This window comes from Gorilla gorilla, chromosome 16, assembly GCF_029281585.2.
Source record: "Gorilla gorilla gorilla isolate KB3781 chromosome 16, NHGRI_mGorGor1-v2.1_pri, whole genome shotgun sequence".
Taxonomy (NCBI): domain Eukaryota; kingdom Metazoa; phylum Chordata; class Mammalia; order Primates; family Hominidae; genus Gorilla; species Gorilla gorilla.
In genome coordinates, this window is record NC_073240.2 from 54,227,468 (window position 1) to 54,242,497 (window position 15,030).

The following is a 15,030-nucleotide window of genomic DNA, read 5'->3' on the forward strand; positions in this document are numbered from 1 at the left end:
AAGAAGCATTTACATAAGAACTCCTCGTAGTTCTTTAAGACTAAAATCTTGCTCACAACATTTTGCAACAAAACATATGTTAAGGAAAATTTAAGGAAGGCCGTTCATTGGAGTAAGCTCCTGTAGTAGGCCCCAACAGAACAACCCAAAATGGAGTCACATGTGTCAAAGTTCCACATCACCAAACTGAAAACTAAATTGTTCACTTATAAGATCTGACCTTCCCAGAAATCAGGAGATGATAGCCAAATTCCCAAACAGGCCAATTTTCCAAAAACAAAAACCAAAAACAACACAGTAGATTCATAGCACCCAATCAAAAGGAGCCCAGTCGACTTGAGCTGGCATGACAAAGCCCCCTCTGCTTTCACCCATACAAGGAAAGTAACCTGAAGCAAACTGAGGTCAACTAATCCACTTTCTGTACTGTGCTGCTTCCTTGCTCCTGGTCAAGCTGCCTCACAAAAGCCAACTGTTCTGCCACATTCGATGGAACTCCTGTCTATTGCATACAATGAGTGATGCCTGGTTCATAAATTGCTAACAAAAGCCAATGTGATCTTTAACAGTCAGTGTGTTGAAATTTTATTCTTAGAAACACAGAAATAGGCCATATCTACTCACTGTCCATTTCATCTGTGGGACACTTGACATGAGGGACATAGCTATGCACTGAAATTTAAATATAAATGAGGACTAATTAGTTTGAAGAATCACCTTCATTTTTCCATTTGCTGATTTGTTCAGTCAATATTAATTATTGAGAGCCAACTATGTACCAGGTGTGGCAATATGTACTGGGAACACAATAGTGAGCCAAACAAGGCATCTCTATCTCTCCTGGGACATAAGGAAAGACTCATTTATCAACTAATCACACAAATAAACATAAAATTACTAAGCCCTCCAACAAGAAAGGCATGGGACTAGGCAAATAAAAGCATTGTTTGGCCTAGTCAGGAAGATCAGAGGTCAAGAACACTTACCTGAGGAAGAGTTGCTTGAACTTGGATGTAAAGGGAGAATAGTACTTAAAACCAGATGGAGGAAGAACATTCGAGCAGCAAGAATACAATGGACAATGGCTCTGCAGGCAGGCATGGTGCACCTAACGAACTGAAGGTATGGCTGGATTGGAGAGAGCTAGGATGACTGGGAGGTAAGATGAGGCAGAAACAGACCATTAGGGACTGGGTCACAGAAGCCATCATTTAGACATGAGAAACTGTGGGCTTTGTCCTAAGAGCAATGGAAGACCACTGAAGAGTTTTACACAAGAGAATGATGTGATGTGATATGATATGACATGATACAATATGATATGACATGATACAATATGATATGATATATGATGTGATCAGGTGGGATTTCTCTGGCTGAAGCATGTTGATTATGGCAAGAACAGAAGAGTAGGCAAGCTATCAAGAGGCTGAAAGAGACCAGAGATAGAGGTTATTCCATACATTAATTAAATAAGCTTGATACATATGAGGTTAACCAGATCCTGCTTTTTGTCTGACACATCACATACTTTTTCTTAGTGGGGCTTATTTACCTTTTCCCTCTCCCTTCCTAATAGCCCTTTCCCTCCATTTATTTAATAGAGAATTTGATTTTGTCACTTGTAAGCCAAAATCACTTAGCCAACCTGTCTGAGAATCTTTATTTGTAAAAGGACTAATTATAATCTCCCAGCTCTCCTCATGGGGTTAGTTATCATGAATATAATCTGAAGTAATAGGTACGAAAGTGCCTTGTACACTAGAATATATGAGATCAATGTAGGTTGGCATTACTACAGTGTTTCTAATTATGCACAACGTTCACCTTCTCTGGAAGTTAAGAGAGTATTGATATGAATATTTTGGTAGAAAAAATTTCAGATGCTTTAATTAGGATACTCATCAAATCCCTAGCCAAGGCAATAATTAGTGCAGAAATAGAAGGGCAAAACAGGCAGAGATATGAGGGAATTGGTTGACTGTGTAGCCACAGCTTCAGGTCTCTGATGCTATGAGAGTGCACTCCAATCCACTCACCATGGTAAAAAGCCATGTGCATCAGCAGCAGCTAGGACTTGTGCTCTCAGGATGTATATATTTATGATTGTGAGGAACTATAAAGACTCTAGGAACTGAGAGATGGTGCCATTGTTCCCCTTCCCCTTGGGGAACACTGTCAAGGGAAAAGCTTCTAGTCTGTCCGGAAAAGCAAACACAGCCAGAAAAACAAACACAGCCACACTTACCCTCCAACTCATTTGTGAAAGTACAATCAGGATTTGATCAAACAAATGTATTTTTATAGGGAAGGGACTGCCTCAGGGATGGAGGGTAGGAAGCATCTTCTGACTGGAGAGCGAAGAACATGGAAATATATAAAACTCATAAAGGGCTTTCCATCCAAATTCTGTGAGAGACCAAGTTACTTCAGGGATCAGAGGCTCTCAGACACATTTTCTGCCCTCTTACCCCTTCCTTACCAAATCTTGACATACTATCTAATGACCTTGTGAGTGGAAAAGCCCTACTTATTTTCCAGAGTGGGGATAGGCAGTCAAGAGTTCATTTACACAAGGGTGTGGGGAGAAAAGCAGGAAGTTTTCAAGAGCATTCTCTTCATCTGTAAGCATTGCTTCCACCACATCGAGAATCAGTCCTCACCTTATATCACTCCAGCAGGTGTCTTCTCTGGTCATTTCAATTGGTATTGGAAAAGTTCCCTCCAAACTGAAGGAGAGTGAATTCTAATGTGTGATAATTCTGTCTAGATAATCGCTATTCCCTCTCAGTCAGGTAGTACTCCCTGGAGAAATTTTGAGGAGGTACTCAATAAATCCAAACCACCCTTATAAGATGTTCCAATTTCAATATGGAGAGGACTCTAAGAGTTTGAGATGGGAGAACCATGAGAATCTTACATCCTATCTCTCAAAGAACCTTTGGGATTGTGTGTCTTAGTAACTCTCTCTCTCTCTTTCTCTGTCTCTCACTCTGTGTGTGTGTGTGTGCATGTATGTGGTGCACAGTCACCTTTGTTAAGAGATGGCATTTATGAAGGGGAGCTAAGGAAACTTCCAGAAGTACAAGAAATAGCTGGAGCCAAAAAAAAAAAAAAAAAAGAAAATGCAAGACTTGCAACAACAACAATAAAAATAAAAATCCAGCCAGTTGTATGACTGGTACCTACATTCCTGAGCTGGTTGTAGAGGAAAAAGAAGACTGGAAAGATTGGGCATAGTCAAATTATAGAGGGGTTGGAAAGCCAGTCAGAAATGGTGGGAGGACTAATTATTCAACCATTGCAGAAACAGAGAGTGTGACTATGTGCTGGACATAGTTCTAGGTGCTTGGGATATATGCAAAAGAGATCAACATTTCTCTCATAAAATTTGTGGTCTAGGTATGACAACCCACTATTATCTGCCATTGGTGCTTAATGTTCATGAACTAATTTAATATTTAAAACAACCCCATGAGATAAGCGCTATTTTTAGACTGCTTTGACGGAATAGGAAATTTGAGGCATAGGGAGAAGAAACATATTGCCCAAGATCACACATTTGGTAAATGTCTAGAGTTGTTTTAACCACTGCATTCCACTAGTTGAAAGAACTGAAGGATGGGAATTTCAAGGAGTGTGTTTTGGTCAAGGGGAGTTAGTGAGGGGCAATTGTAAGACTGCAGAGAGCAGTCGTCTTAGTCAACTCAGGCTGCCATGACACAATACCATAGACTGGATGGCTTAAACAGCAAACATTAATTTCTCACAGTCCAAAGTCAGGATGCCAGCATGGTTCGGTCTTGGTGAGGGCTGTCTTCTGGTTTGCAGACAGCTGCCTTCTTGCTGTGTACTCATATGGCCTTTTTCAGGCACTTCTTATAAGGCCACTAATCCTATTGGATTAGGACCCCACCCTATGACCTCATTTAATCTTAGTTACCTTCCAATAGCTCTATCTCCAAATACAGTCACATTAGGGGTTAATTTCAATATATGAATTTTGGAGAGACGCACTTTAGTCCATAGCACCAGGCGATATTAAGATTTTAAAAATTAGTGATTATCCATGCTTGCTACCTTCATGTATTTTTAAATGTAATCCTATCCAAAGCCTTAGGAGGCAGACAATATTCTATTTTACAGACTGTAGAACATGAAGTTGCAAGAATTTAAAGAAGGTTTTATAGTACTACTACATATGTTTATGACCTCTGAATTAAAACCCCAGGTCCATCTACTCTGTCCTGCACCACACTGACCCACTGCTGTTGCTGCCTCAGCCTTCATGCCTGACTGAGGCCTTTATGACCTTGGAGAAGGGCCCTTTCAGCCTGCAGAGGAATTGGCAGAACTTCTTGGGTGCTAGGAAACAACACCTACCTGGGGAATATAGTTGGGAGAAGAGATGTAGAGAAGGAAGGTTTTGGTGGAGAATATATCTAAGTAAGTTTAAGAAAGATGATTTTTTAAAGTTTTCTTTTTAAAGACTTTTTCAAAAGAATCTTCAGGGGGAAAAATGGTAGAGAATTTCCTGGGGTAGACTCAGCCATTTCGGGAAATTAAAATGTGTTGTCAACATAGGGAAATCTGAACCTCCTTTCTTCATAGCTACCATTCATAGGCTCACTTTCTTAAAATGCCTTCATTATCTCTTTCATTTCTTCATGGTCTGCTGTGAGCATGGCTCTGTGTAGACACAGTGAGTGCTGAGGTGCTGAGGAAAATGTATTTGAAATTGCTGTGACAAGCTTCTGGAAAGTGTCATGAAAAAGGAGTCTGTGGTTAAAATTATGAGAATGCATCAGTTGAATGGTACATTAATTTAAGTACACTTTCGTTTTTCCACCCCATTGACTTGGTCTTTTAGATAGAGCTGCACAGAGTTTGAATGCCTAGAAACTTGCCCCTCAGGTGACAAGAGGAAGTGAGCATGAGGGGCGTTCTATCACTCAGATCTTGTGTAGAGCAGCTTGGTGGGAAAGGTAAATCAAAGCCAGAGCTACATTCAACAGCTTATATTTGAACAAGTTAATGTGTTTTCTCTTAAACTCATAATAAGTAACACAGGAACATGGGTTTGATAACAGACATTGAGATATCTATGATTAGTGAGCTAATATTTGTCTGCTGAAACTCTAATGGCTCATCTTTGTGTTCCGACACTCTCAGATCCTACACTTAATTGAGTTGTTCCTCTGCAGTTGGAGAATCACATACAAGACATAATTTCATCTTCATAATGACATACTAAAGTATGGCTATTTCCATGTTACAAATGAGGAAACTGGTGCTCAGAGAAATGAATGATGAATGGGTTCATGCTCCAGTAAATGTATGGAGGACTATGCCTACATATGTTCATCATCTTCCCAGGGCTCAGCAAAGTACCCATTACACTACAGATGCTCAGTATTGCCTGTGAATTTACTAAAAGGTAACAGAGCCAGGTCTCAGACTCAGGTTTTTGGCTCTTTTGGCAGCACTTTCTTTAGCATATCGGGATGACTTCTTATTCAGTCATAATAGAGAATTATTTTCCTCTATTGGACACTAATACTGAAGCATTATATACACCTTTTGAAATATCCATTTGGATTTTTCTTTTTAATAACAGAAGATATATATGTTTGCTGCATAAAAACAAGGCGTAAAATGGAACAAGAACAAATACAACAAATGTATTTAAATCATTTGAAATCAGGCCAACCAGAAATTCCTGCCTCTGTTCTGCAACATCCTTTGCTATAATAAAATTTATATTCTGTTTCCCCAAAAAAGGGATGCCCTTCCAATTCACCTTCCTGAGGCTCAATAAATACTCCTTCTTAGAGTCAAAAATAAGACAAGATCTCTCTTTATGATCATCCAACAGGATCCAATAAGGCCATTCTTTGAACTATGAACCATAAATACAGTTCTGGGGATGGCAAGTCTCCCAATTCAAACATTTTAATCCAAGTGTTATTAGGTAAAAACAAGCATCAAGTTCAGCCTGTAAACAGAAACAAATTTTTCCATCAACCATATGTTCTTTAGTGGAAAGAACAAGTTTGTGTGATTTGATTCTAACCATCAGTGTCACCTTTTAGTGCCTCAGTTAACTCACTGTAAAAGTGGAGGTGCTCACACAGATGGTGACTAGGGTTAATTCTAGTCTGAGAATGCTATGTCTCAGTCTAAGAAGTTAAAAAGGGGAACATGTATACAAGAGAGAAGTTCACTTGTCAGCTTCTTCCATGACTAGTGAGAATTGGAGGGGTGTGGGCTGGGTGTAGCTAGTTATGTAAACAACTCCCACTCTCATTGCTAGTTGCTTTATGAACACAATACCAGTTGCTTTCCAGATGCCAATCATTGCCTCATTGGCTTTGGAGGCTGACGGCATGCACTCCAAAGAAGTCTCCACCAAAATACAAAATCCCAGAGTGCTTCTCTCCTTAAAATCACATCAAGCCCTGCCTTTGACTGATGGAAAAGAGAGTGTTCTGTTTTCCACTAAAGAACCTCAAGGAAACTAGAGGGTGAATTTCTGGTCACTGAAGATGAGAACCGGAGCTGTAATGGTCATTCTATCCCCCAGGTCCTGGCTGGTGACCTACCTGCAAGAACAGGCCATTTGGTTTTCCAAGGTCTCTTTTCTCCTACAAGATAGGACTTAGACATACTGCATTATAATTACTTGACCAAAATATATTCTTGTTCTCTGACTTCATTTGACAGAGTGATAGGTAAGAGATATTGGAGAAGAAGCTGCCCACTCCAGTAAAATCCAGTGAGCACAGTAAAATAGTGGTCTACCACTTCCTTTGTTTTGCCATCAACTCTTGTCTCTCCATGGTTTTCTAAAGTCCCTGTGACGTGCTTAGCCTAAATGTGTCCCATGCCCCTCTTTCCTAATAGCAATGGATGGATTGTTCTTGAGGGAGTTCTTTGCCAAAGTTACTATCATCACCTTTACTCCACAAGAGCCTTAATTCATTAGTTATTCCTTTATAATTATTTTAAAGAGCTCTGGCTTGATTTTTGTGAGAAAGGTGGGTGAAGATTGGCAAATATTGAGGAGAGAAAGAGTAACATGATATTATCTTCTGTAGAGAAATGTGTTTTGGGTGTCAGGAACTGACAGGGGAAAAACACGCAGACATTCATGGCAAGAGACTTGATGGAAGCTTAGGGGACTAATCCTGATGCTCACTTTATTTTCTTTTTAATGGGATGTCAGTTCTGAAGAATAAACAGTCTTTCCTGAATCCAGAGTTATAAGCACTTATTTGTCTAGATAAAGTACAGAAAAGAAATATTGTATGCTGCGGCCCATAAGTCATCTTCACGGCCTTTCAGGTAAACTACCAAGGATTTTTACTGTTCAACTCAGTGGAACACAAATTGGTAAACTGAGAGCTAACTGATCATGGCCATTGAAGCAGTCCAAAACTGACACCCAAAATTTCATCTTAATCTGAAATGCCAACATCAATTACCTACAAAAGTGCCACAGCAGGGGATACCCACAGAAAGGGCAACGTGCATCAGAGTCTTCAAGGAAGGCAACATTCCAGGGACTTATTCTCAATCATTCAAAGGGTTTTCCTTTTTTAAAATTTTATCTGCTATTAAAATTGAAAGCAGCAATTAAGGTAACTTTAAGTTCCAGAGTCCAGAAAATCTGAAGAATGATATTCAGAACCAAATGTATATATGGACATGAGTATATATTTTTGAGCTATTTCATCAGCATCATCTGGAAAGCAGAAACACACTTTGGCTAGACTCTTAGATGTTTCTAGACTCTGTTCCCATTAATTTCTTAATGAATTTTTTTTTCTGTTTTAGTGACCATTATGTACCGAGCATTGTGTCCAAGGGCTAAGGCCATAGAGATGATGCAGACAATCTCTCCCCACATGAAGCTCAATGTCTAGTGGGAAGATAACATAAATTTAACTATGACACAGTAGACTAGCGCCATGTTGTCAACTGGATTACAATCTCCATGTAACTGAATTCTTGATGAGTGTGTCCTCAACCCTGATTGTAGAAATGGGAAAAGGTTCTCGAACTCTGTGTCATCACCCAAATGCTCTACTTTCTCAAGCTTTTCCTCAGCCCCGCATACCCCTGACAGTAGTAGAAATAGAGGCCCGTGTTCCATAGTCTAAGTCTTTAAAAATTATAAATCGAGCTAACAGACTGAGAAATAAATCGTATTTCATCTCCATACATTGACAAATAGAACTTAATCTCCACCTGGAAAGCCAAGTTTGAAGCTTTCAGGAGTTCATGTGATGTCATGGAGTGAGTAGGCCCCAGCTCCTGGCTCCTTCCTTTCAGCCAATCCACCTTCCAGTCCCACTCTGGCTCCATCCTGCACTGTGAAGGGTCTCTGTGTTCACAGAACACTGAAGACTGGTCAGTCCTTCAGAGGATGGACTGGGGAAGAGCACACACAGCCCCAGGGATCTGGCTCAGAGATTTTCAGCAGGAAATTCTGTGGCCTTGATACCTACAGCGTGCTCTAGAAGGGGTGTGTTGTCTTCAATTGAGTACAACTCCATGATCCCACCTGCCCATCTCTTCGTGTGCTGCGGTGCAGGCAGTGAAACTCAAGAGCAGAGTCCTCTGCTGTGTGGTCCAGGACAGGAGCTTTGCTTGTGCAGGCATGAGAGAGGTACCCACTCTTTCCTTCCTGATCTTGCTTCCCTGAGGAAACTGCTCCCCAGAGCCCTCTCAGGAGGCACTTGTTTTCTATCTTGCACTTCTTGAGGATGGGCTGAGTGTCTTCCTTGCTCCTCATTGCCACTTCTAGAAAGTGCCGTCCCTCGGCCATCTTCAAAGCTTAAGCCCTGGGTCTATATTCCCTGATGGTTCTCTTTGTGACTTCCATCTACAAGCCATAGTCTACTTACCTTCATTTCTTAAGGACTTTTTAGCATCTGCATCACTGCCACTCCCTCCAACACACAATCTATATGAAATTTTTGGTGATGTCAATTTTCACCTCAGTGTTCCCTCTAAGTTTGTTAACCTCTTGTCTTTCAATAATCTTGTCTTTCACCTTACTTCAGTCACTCATTCTCATGGTTAAATCCTAGATTTGTTATTTCCAACAACTGCACCCCTTCATAATGTCTATTTCAAGCAGTTCCCTTACTTTTTCCAAGTAATTCTCTCTAAACTCTCATTCCCGCAGATCTTCAACTACCTCATGACTTCCAATCCATTGATCCCATCACCCTTACTTTTACCCTGTCCTTTACCTATCTCATCTCGTTATTCCCTCCTTACCCAACTTAAATTCCATGGCCAATCCTTAATAATGTCTCTTACTGTCACCCCAATTTCCCTTGTTCAACTCTCCTTTTTTCATGCTCCCTTAGAAATCCCTAGCTCTGGTTAACTCCAATCTTCTGTTTACTTTGTGGCTGAATGCATAAAATTGAAAGTTTTGTGAAACACATTCACACTGCCTGATTTCACTTTCAATTCACAGCTTCTAACTTTATGTGGACCCTTGGTGCTGCCCACCAATTCTTCTACACTTTCCTTATACATTCTTTCTCTCCTACATGACTGCTTCATACCTTTTCTTCATTCTCAAAGCTTCCAGTCTTCTTCCCTGCACACTCTGATGTAACCTGGCTTCCTGTTTTAACTGAGGAGGCAGAAACAACCAGAATAGAGCTTTCACACATTACCCCTCCACATCTACCCGTGTGCTTCCGTTTGAATCCATATTCTTCATATTCTTGCCTGTTACTCTGTTTAAACTGTCTTTGTTTCTTGTTAAGGCAAAAATCCTCCACTCATCCATGGCATCTTTTCCTCTCCTGCCTATACAAAGACCTCAATCCAACAATTACCCCAAATTCTTCTATTTCAGCCAACCTATTGAATAATTCCCATCAGCAAATAAACATGCCATTTTTCTCATCTTAAAAACTAAAAAAAATTACACTTTCTTGGTTTCTTGCCACAAACTCTCTCCACTGTTACATAGTTTTCCCACTGCCGTTTACTTGGTGCCTTTTTTTTTTTTTTGAGACGGAGTCTCGCTGTCTCCCAGGCTGGAGTGCAGTGGCGCGATCTCAGCTCACTGCAAGTTCCGCCTCCCGGGTTCACGCCATTCTCCTGCCTCAGCCTCCGGAGTAGCCACCACACCCGGCTAATTTTTTGTAATTTTAGTAGAGACAGGGTTTCACCGTATTAGCCAGGATGGTCTCGATCTCCTGACCTTGTGATCCGCCCGCCTTGGCCTCCCAAAGTGCTGGGATTACAGGCGTGAGCCACCGCGCCCAGCCTACTTGATGCCTTTTATTCCTGTCCTCCCATTATTTCTTGCACATGCTCCATTCAAACTTTGACATAACTGCTTGACTGATACAGGACCACTTATGACCTCTATGTGGCCAAATCCAATGGTTAATTCTGTACCATATTATTGACCTATCAGGGGCTTTCACAGATTTTCTGCAAAAATGGCCACCAAGAATCCTTCTAATCCATAATACTTACGGCACTGTTTCCATCAAAAGGCAAAGCATATTTCTCTGGTGGAGCTTGCAACATGCTTTGACCAATGAAATACACTGGAAGGGATGCTGTGACAATTGCCAACCTAGGAATGTGTTATCTCAGTCACTCTCTCTCTTCCTCTCTCTCTTGCTCTCTCTGTTTGCCCTCTCAATAGATAAATAGATAATCTTTGAAATGCCTGGTCCCTTGCACTTAATACGTTGCAGGGTATGCTCAATAAATAACTGCTAATAAATCACAGATGGCAGAATTTTGAGGGGGCCTTGAAGAAAAAATTAGAAATCAGGAGGAAAGAAAATGAGAGGAAAGCAAAGGCAGAGAGGCATTAAAATTCATGAAATGTTTGGGATGCCAAGTGGCTCTTTGCATGTCAAATATTAGGATGGGAAGAAAGCAATGATGAAGGTTGAGGCAGACTGTGAACAGTCATGCATTTTGTGTTATCTATTCAAGTTTAGATGTTATCCTCTGTTGACTACAGAGCTTATGTGAGCATAGCTTCCAGATGGAACTTTTAAGTGCAGGTCTTATGTTGTTTCATTGCTCCAGGATCTACAATGGCTCCTCCCTATTTTCCACCCCTTTTAGTCCTTATCTTTCCTTTCTGACTTTCTTTCCACAGTTTATTTACAACTCCCAATTTGCCACCTAGCCAGGAGATACTGTTCACTGGAGCATGTGTTCTTCCCATGCACTCTTTATTGGTGCTGTTCTCCCACTTCTAATATCCTTACTGTTCTCATCCCTTTATAAATTCGATGTACTTTTCAAGATCTTGCATTGCCCCTTGAGGGTTCAAGAATCATTTTGCAATCATTTTAGCCCACAGAATTTTCTCCATTTTCCACATCCCTCTTTTATTATGGTTAATACAAAAACATGGTGTGACATTTGATTGTTGTCCATGTATGTTATATGTGTTTAGTCCTAAAATCCAAGTATGGGATAAACTTCTTGAGGGAAAGATTTATGTCTTATGATGCGTTTCCACATTCTTTGCAGTTTTAATGTAGCTGGGAGGACAGTGGTTGTGAGCTAGTTACATAGGGCAAACCCAAGGCATCTACTGTCAAAGGTTGGGGTTGGGAAGGGTGGCAGAGGAGGATTCTGCTGGTATCAGTGGTGCCAATGACTTATATACAGGAAAGTAGCTATTTTATTCTAAGATCTGTTCTAAATGTCCCCTCTAAAAGGGCAGAGTATTGTCTTCCCTTACCTGCAGCATTCCATAGAGTAGCAAATATACAGAAATACAGCTCACAAAATGCAAAGGAGGAAACTAAAATTGTAACACTGGAGCAACAGATGAATAAGGTTACTAGAGTGGGTATTTTTAAAAGCCCAGGTTTCTGTTCTGGTATCATGGATTGTGGAAGTAGAAACACCAGCAGTCAGAGCTGTGGAACAGCCAAAAATCAATTTAAAATCTGAGCCCAGCACAATTGCTGAAGGAAAAACTGTGAATTCTCTACAACTGATATGAAAAGCCAATGATAAGAGGAAGCTGTGAGCACAGTTCAGCGTGGCATGAAACAAAATCAAAGGACACAGAGCAGGCACACAATGTGAAACCTTAATAACAAAAGAAAATTTAAACTAGATTCCCCAGTCTTTTACTGATAAGAGTTGAAAAGCTAATACCAGAATTATACTGTCCATCATAATATTATAATAGATATAATTACAATGGAGATTCTTTTCTTGAGCAAAACACATATTGCTCAAATTTGAATAATGCTGGTATACTGGAAAACATTTTGAACCGAAGGTCAGGAAACTTGACCTTGGACCTACTCATGCCTATTGCTATCTGCTCATTTATTCTTTCACGTGTTCATTCAATCATTCCAACAAAACGTTTAAATGTTGTTGGAATGATTGAATGAATACGTAAGTGAGCTTAAGCAAATGTCTCAGACTTCTGGAATTCAGATTACTCATTTGTAAAATAGGGATAATAATCCTTATACTGACAACCTTATAAGGTCTACAAAGAATTTGATGAGATAGTGTGAAAAGCAATTAAACTACAAATACAACTGACGTAAGTTTGTTCAACTTATTTAAATCTGGCCCAAGTAATGTAGTAATTATCTTGGCACTACATCTGCAGAAAGCATCTTTTGATCTTCTAAGCCACTATTGAAACTATGAACAGTGCTCAATCATCTATTCTATGTGCTTTCAGCACACTCCATATGTGGTTCAATGTTACTTGAAAACTGTCAAATATTGATTGGGATTCATCTGATTCCATTGATCTTTTTACTCATCTAAATAGAAATATCAGATTCAAAATCTATCACATGGAAAAAAATGAAGAAAAAGAAAAAGCTTCTGCTGCTCATAAACATATCCACATGGTGGTAGAGAAGGCTGTAGTGGACTGCTTTTTTGTGCAGATACTACCTCTGTCTTCCAGAAAGCCCCGTCTTCTCTATTTGTGTCCAGGTGGATTCAAGTACACCTTTCCCAGGTGCCAACATTCAACATGCTTTATAAGGATGCCTACCAGTTCCTTCCCTTTCTGTAAAAGGGCCTGTTTTTAAGAAAACATTGCTTGGCAGTTGTAAACTCAATGGTTTGAATAGCCAGCATATAAGCACAAGTATATTTCTAGCCCAAAGATGGAAGAAGATAGGTTCTCTTACTTCTTCACTCTTTGGTGGTTTCTCAAAGAATGGGAGAATTCAGATGTTTAGCCATCTTTCCTTCTTTGTTTGGCTTAGTTTTTCATCAGTGACCAATCTCCTTCCTGCATGTAAATGGGCTATTTTGGAGGCAGAAAAAAATTCCATAATTACGTGGAATAATTTTTAACCCCATTACAGTAAGTCTTCTACATCCTACCATCAATAGGTTCTTGGAAACTGCAACTTTTATGTGAAACAATGTATAACAAAACCAACTTTTTTTCTCATCAATGTTATAACAAAAGGATGTTATTTGAGGACTTGTTGTAGGTCATTTTGCTTAAAGTCGCAGTTTCTAACAGTCTGTCAATATCAAGTGAGGACTTACTGTACTGTTTTTAGTGTATACATAAAGTCAAAGAAACATACCTCTCTCAGGACCTGGACAAAGTAATGGCCAGAAATATCATCAAATAAATAAAGGACTTCTCCCCGATCCAATGCTCTCCCCTCACATGTGACATGCTTGTCTGTACTGAGCTTTAGAGTTTATGGAACATTGTCTCTGGAACACTCTCATTTCATAATCACAATAACTATGTGAGGTCTGTTATCCCCAGTTTATATGGGTTAATTCCAAAGGATGAATTGATTCTCAGGGGCTCAGTCAGTTGTATTGGAATTCAGGTGTTTTGACTCCCAGGACTTTGCTGGTGACTTTCCAAATGATCTCGTATGGCCAGGAAGGTGAACCTAGCACTGGGTGATAGACATATTGCCACCTTGGTGCTCTATGTGAGTCATCTTATCACCAATTTCATTTATGGAAATTCATGAAAAAATTCCGAAATTTCACAACTTATTTATTACTGTCCTTATCATGTGGGCACTTTGTCTATCTTGACAGGGTGGACTGCATATCTTGACATATTGTGAAACTTCTTCTAAGTTCTCTTAACCCATCATATGAAAAACCGTACCTTCCCAATCCCTGGGCATTTAACAATGTGATGGGGCTGTTCTACAAGGAGTGCACTCTGAGTTCCAGTTGATAGAAATACAGTGTTTGGAATGTAGAAGGGGATGGTGCTAGTCTATGCTGGTTAGATCACACCTCAAACACAACTTTTACTTCAGGACATTGATAAAATAAAATAGTGTCTGTGTTCAGAGGATTGTGTCTCCACCATTAGGAACTAGGGATTTGGGCTTAGGGAGAATATGATTGCTGCCTTCACGTTGGGAAAGGCTGTCAGAGGGAAGACAGATTAGGCTCACTGTTTGCTGCTCTCCAGAGCCAAACTAGGGTCAGTGGGTGGAAGCTACAGGGAGGTAGACTGGGGCTCCGTGGAAAGCAGGGCTTTCCACATCATGAGATCAGTTCATGCTGGAGTGAGTTGCCCCGAGAGGTAGGAAACTCCCAGGTACCAGAAATGTGCAAGCAAAGACTGAGCCACGCTTTGGCAGAGCTGTCGCTGCAAGAATTCAAGCACCAGAAGGAGACGGAAGGAAATAATGTCTCAGATCCCTTTTATTCCAGATGTTCTCAAAATGTTCTCCCAAAATTCATGGCAGAACAACCTGCCTAGAGGCGTCTCTTATTTTTAGATCTTTTAAACCAGCTTACTTAAACACCTCCACCAACAAGCAAACAGGAATTTGTTGTTTGGGGATATTTCTTTGGGTTTGTTCTCAATTTTTTTTTATTTCCTCCCTTTTAAGAGGAAAAAGTGTATTCCACAGTGGAAATGTAGACATCCTCAAATTGCTTGTAAACTCCTTAAATTTAAGGGAAGTTTTCCATTTTTCTTTTTATAGAAAACAGTATCACCCTGGTGGGGGATATTGGGAAAGATTATGA